General features: G+C 49.3%; 1 protein-coding gene and 1 long non-coding RNA gene across 4 annotated transcripts in view; both read left to right on the top strand.

The window, feature by feature from the left end:
• LOC117869996 (zinc finger protein 239-like) overlaps nt 1-13,557 on the top strand; it is a 1,162,621-nt gene that overhangs the window by 56,603 nt on the left and 1,092,461 nt on the right. The window lies entirely within an intron of this gene.
• On the top strand, nt 230-4,810 carry LOC117870073. Its single transcript, XR_004643882.1, has 3 exons — nt 230-370; nt 2,546-2,748; nt 4,445-4,810. It is a non-coding gene; the product is annotated as an uncharacterized LOC117870073 (long non-coding RNA).

Below are 13,557 nucleotides of genomic sequence, written 5' to 3'. Positions count from 1 at the left end.
CGCTAGCTACAGTAGCTTGAACCCCCCAGGCCAGTAAAATTCTGCCCCCTGCTCAGACCCTGACAGCCCCCCGCTGCGATTTGCCCCCTTAATCCTTTTAAACCCCCCCAAAGAGGAGGCAGCAAATCGTTAGCACAAGTAAGGGCAGAGAGAGGGCAGTGGCTACAACGAAGGTTACTGGGCATGCTCAGTTCGAGTGAGCATGCTCAGTGCACCCAAAGTAGCAAAACCGACGGGCACAGCAGCACCAAGCTTCCTGGAGAAGAGAGGCTGGGCCGGGGCCCCTTTGGAGCGTAGGCCCGGCGCAGTGGCACCAGTGGTGCCATTGTAAATCCAGTATTGGTTCCCACCTCAGAAAGTCCCTGGCCCGGTGAGTGCAGCAGCCCGGGTTGGGCTTGAAGGGGCTGGAGCAGTGAGGAGCTGATAGGAAGGAAGGCAGGAAAAATAAGGAAAAGAGCTTTCAGAAACTCCTGGAGGCCTCAGGGGTAGTGTGAGAAATTACTATCTGTAGGAATTTCCTACTTAGGGTGCACTGAGCATGCTCCGTAACATCTGCTGAAGCCACTTCTCTTCACCCTGCCCTTACTTGGAATCAGAGTCTGTGGACTTCCTTTTACAGGGATTAAAAAGGGGCAAAGGGGGCAAATAAGAGGAAGCGGTTGGCCAAGGTCTGACCAGGGAGTGGAAATTGACTGGTCGGGGGGTCAAGCAGCTGGAGACAGGGTTAGGATGGGAGCAGAGGGGATGGGGGGGAAAGGAGCTGGAGTTAAGCCCAGGGGAAAGGCGCTGCCAGAGGGTGACACAGGGCAAAACTGTTGGTAACAGTTGCCTCAGTGGATTGATACACCAGTGTTTGCAAAAATAGGAAAGGGGGCAGAGGGGCTTTTTTATTTCCCCTCCCACAGACAAGTACCTCTCAGCATGGGCTTCCCAGGGCTGGGTTCTTAAAGGCACAGGCCTCTCTGTCCAGACCCAGGCTAAAAGGAGATTAGTCTGTAAAAGAGAGCATTCTGGAACTAGTGAGGATCTTATCTGTATTCAATTTGATTAGGCATAGATTTGCACATTTTATTTTATTTTGCTTGTTGACTTACTTTGTTCTGTCTGTTACTACTTGGAACCACTTAAATCCTATTTTCTCTATTTAATAAATTCACTTTTTACTTATTAATTATCCCAGAGTATGTATTAATACCTGGGGAAGGGGGGACAAACAGCTGTGCATATCTATCAGTGTTATAGAGGGCAAACAATTAATGAGTTTACATTATATAAGCTTTATACACGGTAAAACGGATTTATTTGAGTTTAGCCCCCATTGGTAGTTGGGCATCTGAGTGTTAAAGACAGGAACATTTCTGTCGAGGGCTGGCTTTAGCAAGTGTGGGGCTCGATTTGTGGGGCTTGTACTCACTGGGCGGCGCTCCTAGTCTTCAGCGGCACTTCGGATTGCCGTGCTCCGGCCAGGGTTGCGGGGCCACGAGGTTGTTGGGCTCTGGCCGGCGCTCTGACCGGGGAGTGGTGCCGTGGGACTTGCCAGGCTCAGGCCAGTGCTCCGGCCGGGAGAGTGGGGCCGTGGGGCTTGCTGGGCTTGGGCTGGCACTCCGGCCGGGGGAGCGGGGCCGCAGGGCTTGGGCCGGCACTCCGGCCAGGGGAGCGGGGCCGTGGGGCTTGTCAGGCTTGGGCCGGTGCTCCGTCCAGGGGAGAGGGGCTTGGGCCAGCACTCTGGCTGGGGGACTGGGGCCACGGGGCTTGCAGGGCTTGTGCCAGTGCTCTAGCCAAGGGAGCGGGTCCGCAGGACTTGCAGGCCTCAGGCCGGTGCTCCAGCCGGGGGAACGGGGCCGCAGGGCTTGCAGGCCTCAGGCCGCCGCTCTGACTGGGGGAGCGGATCCGCAGGGCTTGAGCCAGCACTCCGTCCGGGGGTGCGGGGCTTGCCGGTCTCGGGCCAGTGCTCCGGCTGGAAGAGTGGGGCCGTGGGTCTTGCTGGGCTGAGGCCGGTGCTCCGGCCAGGGGAGCAGGCCTGCAGGGCTTGCCGGGCTTGGGCCGGCATGCTAGCCAAGGGAGCAGGGCCGTAGGACTTGCCAGGCTCGGGCCGCCACGCCGGCTGGGGGAGCAGGGCCGCGGGGCTTGCCAAGCTCGGGCCGGCAATCGAGCCGAGGGAGTGGGGCTGCGGGGCTCGCTGGGCTCGGGCCAGTGCTCCGGCCGGGGGAGCGGGGCCGATGGGCTTGGGCTGGTGCTCCATCTGGGTGAGTGGGACTGCAGGGCTCCCACCGCGGGAGCCTTACAGCGGGGTTTGCCACGCTCCGGCCGGGGGAGCGGGGCCACGGGGCTCGGGCTGGCACTCCAGCTGGGGAAGCGGGGCCGCGGGATCTTGGCACATCGGGTGGCAGCTCCCAAGGGGTTTCTGTGATCTAACCCGTCACAGAGGTCAGAAGTGAGAGGTAAGCGGATTGGTGACCGGATCGACAGGTCCATGAGGGTGGGGTACCAGCGCTGGTGAGGCCAAGCTGGGGCCACCAGAATGACATCTGCCTTGTCCCTGCAGACCTTGAGAAATTACTTATGGATGAGTGGAAATGGTGGGAATAGTTGATTGGACCATGGAATCAGGAAGGCATCTGCAATGAAGCCAGGGCTGTGACCCCAGGAGGAACAAAAGGTTGGGCACTTCCTGTTGACCTGTGTGGCAAACAGATTGATTCGGGGAAGATGGAGTGGATAACATCTGGCCGAATCGACCATTCATGTGTAAGGAATCGTCTGCTCAAGCTGTCTGCCAGTACATTTTGAATGCCCGGCCGGTATGAAGCTTGGAGAAGGATGGAGGAGGCTAGACAGAATTCCCATAGTAGGAGGGCTTCCTGACAGAGAGGAGACGACCAGGCACTGCCTTGCTTGTTTATATAAAACATGGCCATGGCATTGTGCGTCAGCACCGCTATATAGTGGCCCTGCAAGTGGGACAGGGACTCTTGGCATGCAAGGTGGATCGCCCTGAGCTCTTTGATGTTGATATGCAGAGCCAGTTCCTCTACTTGCCATAGGCCCTGAGTTGTCAGGCTCCTGAGATGTGCTCCCTAGCCGAGCGCAGACGCATCCGTAACTAGGGTCAGAATGGGCTGGGGAGGGTGGAACAGGACCCTGGCGCTCACCATTTGGGGGTTCGGCCACCAACGTAGGGAATCGAGGGGATGCCATTGGACGGTCAGCACCATGTCCAGACTGTCGCAGCCCAGGCAGTACATGGAAGCAAGCCATGTCTGCAGGGGCCTGAGCCGTAGCCTGGCATGCTGCACGTAAGTGCAGGACACCATGTGGCCCAGCAGCTTGAGACACTACTTCACCGTGATAGTGGGAAAGCTGCAAAGGCCAGTGATTATGTGTGCCAGGGCTAGATGTCTGGGAGGAATGCTCTCACTTGGTTTGCATCCAGAACTGCCCCAATGAACTCTATTGTTTGAGTTGGGGTGAGAACAGACTTGTTGACATTCAGAATGATGCCCAAACCGTCAAACGTGTCTCTGACCATTCGTACCTGTGATTTTACCTGCTGGCGAGAACAGCCTCATATGAGCTAGTTGTCTAGGTACAGGTAGACATGCACGTGATGGTGGTGAAGAAAGACTGCCATGACTGCTGTGCATTTGGTGAAGACGCAGGGAGCCGTGCACAGGCCAAATGGGAGAGACGTTAACTGATAATGTGTCTTCTTCACCACATAACGGAGAAAACGTCTGTGAGACAGGGTGATTGAAACATGAAAATAAGTGTCCTTCATATCGAGGGTGGCATACCAGTCTCCCGGATCCAGGGAGGGGATGATCGTGCTCAAGGAGACCATGTGGAACGTTAAGTTGACCCTGAGGTCCAGAATGGGCTGTAGGCCCCCTTTTGCCTTGGGGACAAGGAAGTAGCGTGAATAGAAACCCTTGCCTCTGAGCTCTTGAGGTACCTCCTCCATGGCTCCTAGGGCAAGGAGGGACTGGACCTCCTGGATAAGGAGTTGCTTGTGAGAAGGGTCCCTGAAGAGGGACGGGCAAGGGGGGTGGGAGGGTGGAAAAGAGCAGAAGTGGATAGAATAGCCCACCTCTACCGTGCAGAGGACCCACTGGTCCAATGTAATAAAGGACCATGCACGGTAGAAGCGGGATAGATGGTTCAGAAAGGGAGGATAGCTGGCTGGGATTTGGACTGGTAATCTGTCCTCGTGCGCATCTTCACAATGGGTGCTTAGGGCCCAGAGGGGGCTTGAACTGGCCCTGGCCCTGCCCTAGAGGAGGATGTGATGGCCTATGCCTAGTTTATCTGCTCCTCCTGCGGGAGAAGTCCTGCCTTGGTCTAGTGGGGAAAGACCACTGCTGAGTGGGCTGGGGCTTAAACGGCTTTCTTTGAGTCACCGGGTATGCATGCCGAGAGACTTAATGGTGTTTTGTGAATCTTTTAGGCTATGCAACCTAGAGTTGGTTTGTTCAGCGAAGAGCCCCTGACCATCGAGCCCCTGGATTGTTTGCTGGACTTCGGGTGGGAGCCCCGAGGACTGAAGCCAGGCGTTACGACATATGGTGATGCCAGATGTAGGAGTACATGCTGCTGCGTCTGCAGCATCCAGGAAACCTTGAAGAGAAGTCCAGGCCACTAGCCTGCCCTCAGCAATGGCTCCTAGCTCCTGCCAAGAATCAGATGGGAGGAGCTCCTTGAACTTTTGCATAGCAGACCATGAATTATAGCTGTATCTGCTAAGGATCACGAGCTGATTAGTGATCCACAGGGAGAGGCCACCCATAGAATAAACCTTTCTGCCAAAGAGGTCCAGGTGTTTCCCATCTCTTGATTTAGGGGCAGGCCCCTGCTGACCCTGTCTTTCTTTTTCATTTACCGCCTCCACCACCAGGGAGGATGCGGGGGATGGGTAAAGAGATATTCATACCCATTAATGGGGACAAAGTACTTTCTTTCTGCCCCTTTGGCCATGGGGGGAATGGAGGCCAGAGTTTGCCAGATTGTTTTGGCACTTGACTGGATAGTCTTAATAATGGGCAGGGCCACCCTAGAGGGCCCTTCTGGTGTCAAAATGTCCACCATGGGGTCCTCTTCTTCTACCACCTCCTCCACCTGGAGGTTCATGTTTAGGGTCACCCATCGTCGGAGCTTCTGCGGGGTCCTGTAGTCCATGGGTAGTGGGCTGGATGTGGACGTACCCACGACTGCCTCATCAGCAGAAGACAAGGAGTACGCGACCAGCAGGACCGGATTAATAATATATGGAGATATACCTAACTCATAGAGCTGGAAGGGACCCCGAAAGGTCATCGATTCCAGCCCCCTGCCTTCACTAGCAGGACCAAGTACTGATTTTGCCCCCTCAAGGATTGAACTCACAACCCTGGGTTTAGCAGGCCAATGCTCAAACCACTGAGCTATCCCTCCCCCATAAAAAGCTACCCTCACCTCCTGTCCCTGCAAAGAGGCACTGTCCCCTGTCGCATGTAAATCACTGACCTCTCTTCTCTCTCAGCACAGACTGCCTCTCTGTGTCCTTGCCCCTCAGTCTGTGCTGATGGGACCCTTCCTTCCAGTCCTGGAGGATTCTCCCTGCTCCTTCTTCATCAAGCAGCCCAGTGGATGGGAATCTAGACAGCCTCTTGTTCTACTGGTTCCTCCTGAGCACCGGTTGTAGCCTCCACTGGGGGTGGGGCTGGGAATGGGGGTTTGTGCAGGGTCTGGAGGAGGATGACTGAGGGTTGCCTCAGGGATATGGGACCCTGAACGTAATGGTGGAGAGACGCCGGGGGAAGGCACCCTGGGCTTGGTGGTATGCCCAGAGGGTCCAGAACTGCCACTGGGACTGCCAGTGGCGCACTGAAGCGTCCTGTCTGAGACTGCCCGAACCTGATCGAGGTACCTCCAATGCTCCCAGTGCCCTACCTGACCTAAGGGAGGGTGACTGGTAGCGGGACAGCCAAGAAGGGGTGGTGCAGGGTTCCAGAGAGGGTTCTGTGTCCCCCAACGGGTGGAATGGGTACTGTGAGGAATGGCAAGATCCAGACAGGGATCAGCGGTGCCATTGTGGAGAGCGGTATTGGGAGATCAACTGGCACCGAGAAGTTGGGCTTCGCTTCGGTGGGGAATGGCAACGGGAGCGTGACCATGACTAGTGCCATGCCGGGGAATGGTGCTACAACAGGGAATGGTGCCATGATCGGTGTTGCAGAGAGGTGCGGTGTCGCGATGAGGAGTGGTGTCACTGGGCAGAATGGTATTGGTCTAAGAGGTGCCTGGAGGTCTCAGGTCCTGGTCCTGATCCAGGTCTCACAATGACCACCTCTAGCGGGAGTGGCTCCAAGAACAGTGCCACAAGTCGGACCGGTGCCACGAGTCAGACCGGCGCGGAGCATACATGTGGTGCCGGGACTCAGAGCAGTGCCAGGACTCAGAGCGGCGCGGTGATGCTGGTCTGGGGGCAGATGGCCCAAAGATTGCCGGTTTCCCTCTTGACAGTACCGGGGCTCGAGATGGTGGAGGCCTCGAGACCGGGGATTTGGGCACCGTCATTTCAATGAGTCCTCTAGCAGCCTCAAAAGTATCAGGCATGGAGGGTAGCGTGACCTCCTCCTCCTCTAGCTGCAGGGAGTCCGGCAGTGTGGGGCTTCCCAGGGAGGTGGGGCTCCATGCAGGTTGAGACCTACTGGATGGTTTGTCGGCCTTCTGTCCTTGGCCCGCACCGTGCCCAGCCAGGGGTGTGGTGTCCACCTCAAGCATTTGAGGAGGCTTTTCTGTGGCCTGCTTTTTACGGGTGGCTGAGGAGTGGGAGCGGTGCCGGGGAGAGTGCCGGGCCCTAGAAGGTTGTGCCGAGTCCTTTTTCGGTGCTGTAGATGGCACCGCTGGAGAAGCGCTCTGCACTGAGGTGCTTGGGGCCGAGTCTTGTGGCAGACGGAGAGCAGACTCCATGAGGAGTTGTTTTAGTTTAATGTCCCTCTACTTTCTAGTTTGAGGTTTGAACGCCTTGCAAATCCTGCACTTATCCACCTGATGGGCCTCTCCCAGACACCGAAGACAGGAGTCATAGTGGTCGCCTGTGGGCATAGGCTTGCAGCAGGAGCTACAAGGCTTGAAGCCCTGGGGTGGCATGCCCCGGCGCCCTGTGAGGCACTCATTGAAGGGAAAACCCCTTCAAGTGCTAAAGACTATACTTAACTAAAGATAACAATTAACTAACAATGGGTAACTATATACAGAGATAAGTAGAATAGCTAGGGAGTAGTGGAGCACTTGAGAACAAGAGACCACTGTTCCAACAACCGTCACGGGCGGTAAGAAGGAACTGAAGGGGGGGTCGGGCTGGCAGGGTCATATATAGAGCACCATATCAGTGCCACTCCAGGGGGCTCCACAGCCAGCCCGACGGGTACCTGCTAGGGAAAAAGTTTCCGACATCCGTGCACACAGCGCGCATGCACACCTAACTGGAATTGATATGAGCAAGCACTTGAAGAAGAACTGGATGCAGTACTCCAGATGTGGCCTTATCAGTGCCAAATAGAGGGGAATAATCACCTCCCTCGATCTGCTGGCAACACTCCTACTAATGCAACCCAATATGCCATTAACCTTCTTGGCAACACGGGCACATTGTTGACTCATATCCAGCTTCTCATCCACTGTAATATCCAGGTCCTTTTCTGCAGAACTGCTACTTAGCCAGTCAGTCCTCAGCCTGCAGTGGTGCATGGGATTCTTATGTCCTAAATTCAGGACTCTGCACTTGTCCTTGTTCAACCTCATCATATTTCTTTTAGCCCAATCCTCCAATTTATCTAGGGCACTCTGGACCCAATCCCAACCCTCCACTGCTTGGATTCTTTTCATGCTTTCACAGAAGGAAGAGCACATGTTCTATGATTTCATAGAGCAGAGTTTTAGGATTATTTTGATTCAGGGAACTATGCTATAGGGTGCCTTCCCTGTGTGGGTTTGACAGGTGGATCAACATAGATGCACATTGGGACCCTTCTCAGGATGTTGAGGGCTGTGTTGCAACCTGCCATTATTAAGAGGAACTTTTGCATTTGGCAGCTGGATTTTAGTGACCAAACTCACCAGCCTGTCTGGCACTCAAGCACCCTCCTCTGAGCTACAGCAGCCCTGCCAGTTGACAACAGAGGCACCCTAACCCCTGAGTTCCTTCAATGTGTCCCCCTCTGGCGTCCAGCCCTGAGCCCCAGAAACTCAGAGAAATCCCAGATCCTCTCTTCCCAAAGCAATGGTATATCCCAGGTTACCAGCTTTACTATAGACCACTGCTCCTGTATCACACACAGCAATTGAGTACAGTTATTGAACAAACGGAAATGTATTTAACAAGGGATAGAGATTTAAACAGAAACAAATGTAAGTGATGGAAACCAACCATTACCAACAAAACAAAATCACAAAACGCAACCTACACTTTTTAATAGTTACCTTTCCCTATCTAAGTAAGTTCTCACCTCACATTTCAGTCTATTGCAGTGATTGCTAGTCCCTAGGAGCCAGGGCCCTGCCTTTCATGAGGGATCTCCTTAGTAAATGGACCCTGAGTGTTTTTCTCTATCCTGTTATAAACTGAATCAGTCTTTTGTATTTATTCACAGAAAGGACGATCTCCTCATTGTCATTTTGTCCTTTTCACTTCCACAGGGTTTCGATGTCTATAGTTTGTCTTTAATAGTTTTTCATTAGCTTTTCTGGGTTGGTGCAAAGTTTGACAATTGAGCAATACATTGCGGAATTAGCTAGCAAGGGAGAGGTGACAACTCCCTCCCACTTGAATGGGGCGTCCCCATTAAGACCAATGATTGGAGCGACTCATTTTCATGACAATACTATATGGGCATAATTTTCCATGTACTTTGTGATGGGCCCATGGGAGCCCGCTGAGGTCACTCAATCAGGGTGAACTACAAACAAAACGGGGCAGATAAACCCCAAAAGCTGGTGGATATTCCAATACTTAGATTTACCAAGCCAGCACAAAACAGCTTCTTTAGTACCTCACTGATTACTCAGAAGTCCAAACAACGCAGTTCCCTTAAAGTACCCAGCCTCAGGCTTCCATCCAGACACACCTGTCACATATGATGATGATTACTGAAAATCTTATCTTATCATATAAAAGAAAAGGTTCTTCCAATCCCAAAGGATCAACCATATACCCAGGTTCAATTATAACTCAGATCTTACCCAAAATACATGCTATTAGTCAATTCTTATTAACTAAGTTAAAATTTATTAAAAAAGAAAAGAGAGTGAGTGTTGGTTAAAAGATCAATATACATACAGACTTGAATTCAATTCTTGAAGTTCAGATACATAGCAGAGGTGATCCTGTAGTTGCCAAAAGTCCTTTTAGATATAGTCCATAGGTTATAGTCCAATGTCCATATTCAGGGTGGCTCCAGTCAGTGACTGGGGATCTCAATCCTTGTGGCTTAAGGTTTCCCCCTCTTGAAACCCAAAGCAGATCTGAGATGAAATAGGATCATGTCCCAGGGTTCTTATACATTTCCAGCAGCCTTTTGGCCTGAAAAAACAATAGGCTTAACTCTCCTTCTCTCAAACATCCTGGCAATTAGCACAGGGTAATCTATCCATTAAATAGTTCAGATACAGGTTACCACAACCTTCAAAGAGACATATAGACAATAATACTATTTCATTCAAGTATCATCATAAATGTTAATATTCCTTTTTTGATCTTTGAATTAAAGTTATAGCAATAGACAAGACTTGCTTGCTTACATCACAAGACCTGAGAAAACATCTACCCTTGAGATCTCTAACAATGCAGACTTGCATTTCAAAGCTCTATTAATTTACATATCTTCCTAACCAGTCCTTAAGGTTCACCCATGAGTTAGGTCAGTCTGTGAATTAATTAACTCTTTCTGGCCCTGTCATCTTTCAATGAGATATTATATTACACTCATGACGTCACATACTTACATTACTCCTTCAGTATGACTCATACACACCTCTTTCAGTGATTAGGAATATCAATAATTTACACGCTTTCAGTAGAGATCTCACTGTTATGCTTCCTCAATACATATAATAAAATCAGTGTATTAGGAGTGGTGAGTTTCTCAGGTCTGATACAGGAGTTGCTTGTGAACAACAGTGATCACTTTGCCAATTGGCACCAATGAGTTTTTGTCACACATGCCCTGAGCTATACTGTCACACTCTGATATAATAGAAAGGCCAGCACAAAAAAATAGAGAAAGGAACAATAAGATACTAAAATGACAACGGTTGGAACTCTCCATTTCTCTCAGTGTTTGGATTGATGGGTACTAAGAGCTGTAGCTACAGTTGAGGAACCAGGCGATCGGACAGCTGGCTCAGCCCTCCATACTAGTAGCTTTCTCACATGCAGGGAGATGAGTCAAAATTGGAATTGATGTCATGACTTGCTTCCAATAGGGGATCAATCTGTCTAAGGCTATGTCTACACTTCAAACATTAAAAGTATTCTTCTGACAACCTAACACTGTCTACACTGCGTCTCAGGTCACATTAACTACTTCTCTCAGTGGAGTGGATTTTTCACACCTCTGAGAAATGTAGCTATGTCAACATAGCTTTTCAGTGTAGACCAGCCTTTAGATGGCTTTTTGATATGAAAAGCAATGGACTTCAGCCTTTTCCTTGATATTGATGGTTGATGACTACAGCTTTCCTACCTGCTGGACACATCCTGTGACAGATGTCATGCCTTTCCTTTGCAAATTAGAGAAGTGGGGAAGTCAGTGACCCTTACAGGCTAAGTGGGTAAAAAGTTATACAACTTGTCTCCTTGAGTAGTTTTCACTGGACCAATATTCTCTTATACACTCTCACACACATTCTCCCACCTCAACCTTTGGAGTGAGGTTTTCTACAAGAACTCCTTACACTACAGGGGGTAAATTAAATCAAACTAACTTTTCAAGATTAGCTGTAATTTCCTGTATGACAAACAAAACAAAAAAAACAAGACAACTTTCAGTTTTCCAAAATAATTCAGATTATCACACGAGTATCTCATGCTTAATCAATAACTTCATCTATAATTTCATTTTCACTGGTAAAACTAACATATTCAAAGATCACAAATTCTTGTCATATATGTTAGTTTTCTTTTAATCCCCAATGTCAACAACTGAATCTTGGCTCAAGTTGTGGTTTGTCCCAACGTAGGTCCCACCCACATCTATGAGTTCATATATCTTTGGTTCTTCTGCCATGTGTGTTCATGGAAGGGGTCTCCTATGTGGGAATGTTTGTATCATGAGGAAAAATACCTCTCTTTTCACACTTTTTAATCTTTCAAGGTCAGAGGAGGTAGAGGAGAAGTGATGGAAATGGATAAAACACAAGAGAAAACTGTTTGATCTACATTAAAAACATTTATCGGTATAACTATATTGCTCAGGGGTGTGAAAAATCCACAGAGCTGAGCAATGTAGTTACACAGCCCTAACCCCCTGCATAGATGGCGTTACATCAGCAGGACAGCTTCTCCTGCCAACATAGCCACCACTGCTTGCAGGGGCTGGAGTAATAAAGTCAGACGGGAGAGATCTCTCCCATTGGCTTAGAGCATCAGTGCTACAGCAGTGCAGCTACACTGGTGAAGCTGCGCCAACATCAGCTTTATTGTGTAGCCATAGCGTCAGACAAAAACAACATAGAATCAGGCGTGTATTCAGAAGTCTGAAATTGGAGCCTGACACATTCGTTGCCTCATTGATTACCATCATTTCTACAGCCTGAAAGTCCTTGTTACCCAATCAGGCAGCCAGTTTGGGATCCATGGGAAAGGAATGTCCTATGAAGCACTCTCTCTTTGGATCCAAACGGTGAAGGATGATTGTTCTCATTCTAACCCTGGCATCCTTTGGAAGTGTAATCAGTGACACTGAACTAGTAAATGCAGTGGTACAAACAATTTTTCTTGGGTCATTGGTCACCATAGCTTCCTTTACTGGGGTGGAAAGCAAGAATTGGGTGTGTACTCTTTCAACCCTAGTTCTTTCCAAATCCTTGGCCTTGGTTAGGGTAAATTTACACTTCTCTGAAGTAGAATCCTTTACAAAACCACTCCAAACCTCAGCAGTGTTAGTAAGGAATGGCTTCCAAAAACATGCCCAGTTTTTCTTTAATTTGGTGGCACAGTTCTAGGCAAGGGACTGGATACAGAGCTGGATCAGAATCTCTGTTAGTTATCAGAGCTGGAGTTTCTATTCAAAAATAGCTATTTTTCTGCAGCTATTAGATTTCAAACACTGATTTCATTTTATACACATTTATACCTAAAAAGGATAAATTCAACAAAACCCTCTTCAATTTCCTCAACATCTGCGTTGTGAAGGGCAGCATTTCCCATACATAGGATTAGCTAGGAGAGCTCTTCTGTAGGGCCTGGGTTACAAATGATTTGGGAATCAAATACATGGACATTTTGCCTACTTCAAAAAATCACTTAATGTGGAATTCTCTCCCCAGATCATCTGAGACAATATTGACTTAAACAACTGAACTACATTGTGATCATAAGCACTTCTCTCAGTTAGTTGGGGTTCTGCTGTTGTTCACCATTTCCGAGTGGAGATTTTAAATCACTGCTGTTTCTTTGTTAGCATGTCCAGTAACTTGGAGAGTTCTCGCCTGTTGACAGAACTGCACTTGAACTGTCTCCATATCATCATGGAGGGGTTGGGGAAAATAAAAGCTGAAGTGAGAAATGGTGACTTTAGCAAATGGTCATGTGTCTTAAATTCTCCAATAAATCTGAACTACATCCTATCAAACTGAACTAATATCCAATTGGGTGAGCAAACAGACTTCAGGAAAGATAGAAACCCACATCAGAGAGAGAGAGAATACATGACAATGAAAGTGTCAAGTGAAATTCCAGAGCAGGTTACATCTGATTATTCAGAATCAGGACAAGAGATTCTCCCATCACATTCTCCTCTGATCCATTAAAACCAGATTCACTCAGCACTGTCTCAATAGTCAGTTATGCTATTTACAACATTTTTAGTATCCTAACATCCCCATAATGGGGGACAGAACAGCCACCTTGCCAGAAGTGGCTTTACCAATAGATGGAACTTGGGATTTAAACTCCAAATGATCACACTGTGCTTGGGATCCATTTGAATTTCCCTTCCAGGTCTTTGACACTTTCATCTCCAGTCATAGCAACTCTGATATAGGATTAAAGTCAAAGTATCATCTCCAAGCACAGACAGCTGAGAACTCTTCATCACATGACACTTTGAGAAGTGGATGGATAGAATGTGATGAAGATAAACTCTGCATGGCTCAGATAAAAGGTAACAGTTCTGCAGTGATGGGAAAGGAGGGAATCTCTGAGTCACTCCATCTCCTTCCAGTGTCACAGAGGCTGAAATGACACTTTTTCCCTGCCCCTGCTCCTCTTAATTTAAATATAATTTGAAAAGTTCCCAGTATAACTGCTGTTCAGCACAATCCAGAGCAATGTGGGAACAACTGACAATGATACAATCT

The sequence above is a fragment of the Trachemys scripta genome, chromosome 25 (assembly GCF_013100865.1).
Source record: "Trachemys scripta elegans isolate TJP31775 chromosome 25, CAS_Tse_1.0, whole genome shotgun sequence".
Classification (NCBI taxonomy): domain Eukaryota; kingdom Metazoa; phylum Chordata; order Testudines; family Emydidae; genus Trachemys; species Trachemys scripta.
This window is presented reverse-complemented; position numbering and strand designations above follow the sequence as displayed.